Genomic DNA, 4,342 nt, shown 5'->3' with positions numbered 1-4,342 from the left:
GAGTGGGGGAAATGGGGTGGAGTGGAGGGCGGAGTGGGGGAAATGGGTTGGAGTGGAGGGCGGAGTGAGAGAAATGGGGTGGAGTGGAGGGTGGAATGAAGGAAATGGGGTGGAGGAAGGGCGGAGTGGGGGAATGGGGTGGAGGAAGAGCGGAGTGGGGGAATGGGTTGGAGGAAGGGCGGAGTGGGGGAATGGGTTGGAGGAAGGGCGGAGTGGGGGAATTGGTTGGAGGAAGGGCGGAGTGGGGGAATGGGTTGGAGGAAGAGCGGAGTGGGGGAATGGGTTGGAGGAAGAGCGGAGTGGGGGAATGGGTTGGAGGAAGAGCGGAGTGGGGGAATGGGTTGGAGGAAGGGTGGAGTGGGGGAATGGGTTGGAGGAAGAGCGGAGTGGGGGAATGGGTTGGAGGAAGGGTGGAGTGGGGGAATGGGTTGGAGGAAGGGTGGAGTGGGGGAAATGGGGTGGAGGAAGGGTGGAGTGGGGGAAATGGGGTGGAGGGAAGGAAATGGCGTGGACTAGATGGGGTGGAAGGAGGGTGGTGTGGGTAAATAGAGTAGAGGGGTTTAGAGTGGAGTAAATGGTGTGGAAGGAGGGTGAGCTGAGCTGGTGGGTGTCACTCAGAAGGGTGAAGTAGGAATGTGGGGTTCTAGCAGAGTTGAATGGACCAAATGAGGAAGGGATATTGCAATAGAAGGATTGGGGATTAAATTTGGGACAGATGAACATGTGGGAAACCAGTAGGGCCCCACTTCAAGCATTGAGATGTTTGGAGAGACTCCATCAACCCCCAACAATTCAACAACATATGCTTCTGTTCCCTGGAGTTTAGAAGGTGAGTGGTCAATTTAAAGATTTCAAGGTATTAAGAAGAACAGGTAGAATCAGTTGAGTGAAACTGTTTCCACTGGTTGTCAAGTCTGGGAGTGGGAGCAAGGTCAACAAAGATCAGAGCCAGACCTTTCAGGAGTGTAATTACAGAAATATACACAGACAAAGGATGGAAGAAGTTTGGAATGCTTTTCTTTGATAGTGAGGTAAGACTGACAGCCCTTGATATCAAGGCTGCATTTAAGAGAGTGTGTCTTAAATGATCTCTAGCAAAATTGAAGTCAGTGGGAATCAGAAGGAAACTCCATTGTTGTAGGCATATAGGAAAATGGATGTGGGTGTTGGAGGTCAGTCATCTCAGCTCCAGGACATCTCTGCAGGAGTTCCTCAGGGTAGTGTCCTCGGCGCAACCATTTTCAGATGCTTCGTCAATGACCTTCCCTCCATCATAAGGTCAGAAGTGGGAATGTTCGCCGATTATTACACAATATTCAGCACCATTCGCGACTCCTCAGATACTGAAGCAGTCCATGTTCAAATGCAACTAGACCTTGACATCATCCAGGCTTGAGCTGCAAAGTGGCAAGTGACATTCATGCCAAACAAATGGCAGGCAATGACCATCTCCAATAAGAGACAATCTAACCATTGCCCCTTGAGATTCAATGGCATTACCACCACTGAATCCCCCGCTGTCAACATCCTGGGGGTTACCATTGACCAAAATTGAACTGGACTCACCACATAAACGCACAGTGGCTACAAGAACAGGTCAGACACTAGGAATACTGCGGCGAGTAACTCACCTCCTGACTCCCCAAAGCCTGTTCCACTATCGTTTCGGCATAAGTCAGGAGTGTGAGGGAATACTCCCCACTTGCCCTGGATGGGGGCAGCTCCGACAACACTCAAGAAGCTCGACACCATCCAGGACAAAGCAGCCCCCGCTCGATTGGCACCACATCCACAAACATCCCACTCCCTCCCCCCACTGACGCTCAGTCGCAGCAGTGTGTACTATCTACAAGATGCACTGCAGAAATTCACCAAAGATCCTCAGGCAGCACCTTCCAAACCCACGACCACTTCCATCCAGAAGGACAAGGGCAGCAGGTACATGGGAACGTCACCTCCCGCAAGTTCCTCCAAGCCTTATTTAGAAATATATCCCCGTTCCTGCAGTGTCACTGGGTCAAAATCCTGGAATTCCCTCCCTATGGGCATTGTGGGTCAACCCACAGCACACGTACTGCAGTGGTTCAAGAAGGCATCTCACCCTCACCTTCTCAAGGGGGGCAACTAGGGACGAGGCAATAAACGCTGGACAAGCCAGCAATGCCCACTTCCCACAAAGGAAATGAAAAAGAATTAATTTTATATCTGAGACTGGTTTTGGTTCACAGAATGAGATTGTTAGGCCCATTCTGCCTACACCAATTCTATTCCCTCACACCAATCCTTACCTTTTCCCCATTTCTATCCAAATAATCATCCAATGCCCTTCCTGAATATCTCAAATGAACCTGCCTCCACCACATTTCTAGGGAGTGTGTTCCATCCCCTAACTACTCGCTGCGTGAACAAGTTTTTTTTCTCTCATCACCGTGTGCACTTCATGTTGTACATAATGTTGTCAACATAACATTGACCGGAGGTACCAACGAAACTGGAAGGTAGGTGCAGTTAGGTCACAAATCAGCCAATGTAAGTTGGATGATGATAGAGGGATTTGAACAGCTGAATAGCCATCTCCTGCCATATCCCGTGTTTTGGACTCAGAATGATTCCAGGTTGGGGGTTACAATTCCTGGAATTCCCTCCCGAATAGCATTGTGCATCAACCCACAGCACATGGACTGCAGCGGTTCAAGAAGGCAGCTCACCACCACCTTCTCAAGGGAGGCAACTAGGGACGGGGCAATAAATGCTGGCCCAGCCAGCGACGCCCACATCCCACATATGAATAGAAAAAAAAAATTACCTTGTAACCTCTCCTCACGCTGTTACTGCTCCCTAGACAAAGGGAGCCGGAATTCTGAGCGCTGTACTTTCAGTGAGCTGGGCATCTGGTTTGTGTTGCAGAGAGATGCCAACAGCATGGGTTCAAATCCCACATCTGCTGAGGGTTCCCCTGAAGGACTGTCCTCCTCAACCTCTCCCCTCTCCTGAGGTGTGGTGACCCTCAGGTTCAGCCACCACTAGTCATCTCTCCCTGTCGCTGAGATAAGAAAGCACTGCTAACCAGGAGATGGGGAGAGAGAATAGAAGCATCATCCTCCATCCTGTTGTAGTCGGGAGCATTAACATCAGATGGCAGCAAAGTTCCAGGACAGGAGCAGAGACAGCGCTCTCTTTTTTATCGGTTGTGACCATCTGCTGCGCTGAGCCATGTTGTGTTGGTGGGAAAACAAGTGTGTTTTCTCTTAACTGTTACACCCAAAACAATCTTGGAGCTCTGCCTCTCCAAGGCAGAGGGGCAGCCAGCTCCGGGAGTGAACACAATGCTCTCGATAATTAGGGTGGACAGTTTGCATTAGATGTGGGTGAGGTTATTCAGCAGGCCACAAGGAACATACATGAAAAGATTCACAATGGGAAGTAATCTGGCTAACTGGTTGATTCGGACCTCACGCTCCAGCACATGCATTCACCATTCTGCCATGGACACTTGCATCTGAAACGTTCAGACGATAAACTGCATTTATTTAGTGCCTCCATAATCATGTACCCCAAAAGCATCGCAGAAGGGATTATCAAATCAAATTGAAGTAGTAGAGCTACTTCAGGAGACATCAGGGCCACACGCATAACAGCTCGATTGATGAGGTCAGTTTGTAAGGAGGGTCTTAAGGAGAAGAGAGAGACGGAGAGATTTGGGAGGGATCTCAGGTCCTAGGTAGTCTGAAGGCATGGCTGCAAATGGTAGGCCACTTGGAAACGAGTAGATCTCAGAGGGCTGTAGGATCTGGTGGAGGTTAGAGAAAGGAAGGAGGTGAGGCCACAGAGAATTTTCATGGAAAGAAAGACAGACTAATGCAAGATAACAGTTCAGTGTAACTGAGGACCTCTATTGCCAAGGGAGAGGGGCACTGTAAGAGGATCAGTGCTGAGGGAGCACCGCGCTGTCGGAGGGTCAGCGCTGAGGGAGCACCGCGCTGTCGGAGGGTCAGTGCTAAGGGAGCAGGCACTGTCAGAGGATCAGTGCTGAGGGAGCACCGCGCTGTCGGAGGGTCAGTGCTGAGGGAGTGGGCACTGTCGGAGGGTCAGCACTGAGGGAGTGCCGCACTGTCGGAGGGTCAGTGCTGAGGGAGCACCGCGCTGTCAGAGGATCAGTGCTGAGGGAGCACAGCACTGTCGGAGGGTCAGTACTGAGGGAGTGGGCACTGTCAGAGGGTCAGTGCTGAGGGAGCACCGCACTGTCGGAGGGTCAGCGCTGAGGGAGTGGGCAATGTCAGAGGGTCAGTGCTGAGGGAGTGGGCACTGTCGGAGGATCAGTGCTGAGGGAGCACCGCGCTGT

General features: G+C 51.2%; 1 long non-coding RNA gene across 1 annotated transcript in view; it reads left to right on the top strand.

Annotated features, from left to right (window-relative positions):
* The first annotated feature begins 561 nt into the window (after positions 1-561).
* The window catches only part of LOC125487816, a 44,584-nt gene continuing 40,803 nt past the window's right edge, over positions 562-4,342 (top strand). Inside the window, exon 1 of the long non-coding RNA XR_007266113.1 lies at positions 562-829. This is a non-coding gene — a long non-coding RNA (uncharacterized LOC125487816). The remainder of the gene's footprint in view (positions 830-4,342) is intronic.

The sequence above is a fragment of the Rhincodon typus genome, chromosome 45, assembly GCF_021869965.1.
Source record: "Rhincodon typus isolate 14 chromosome 45, sRhiTyp1.1, whole genome shotgun sequence".
NCBI classification, from domain to species: Eukaryota; Metazoa; Chordata; class Chondrichthyes; order Orectolobiformes; family Rhincodontidae; genus Rhincodon; species Rhincodon typus.
Note: the sequence above shows the minus strand (reverse complement) of the source record. Positions and strands in the feature narration are given on the sequence as shown.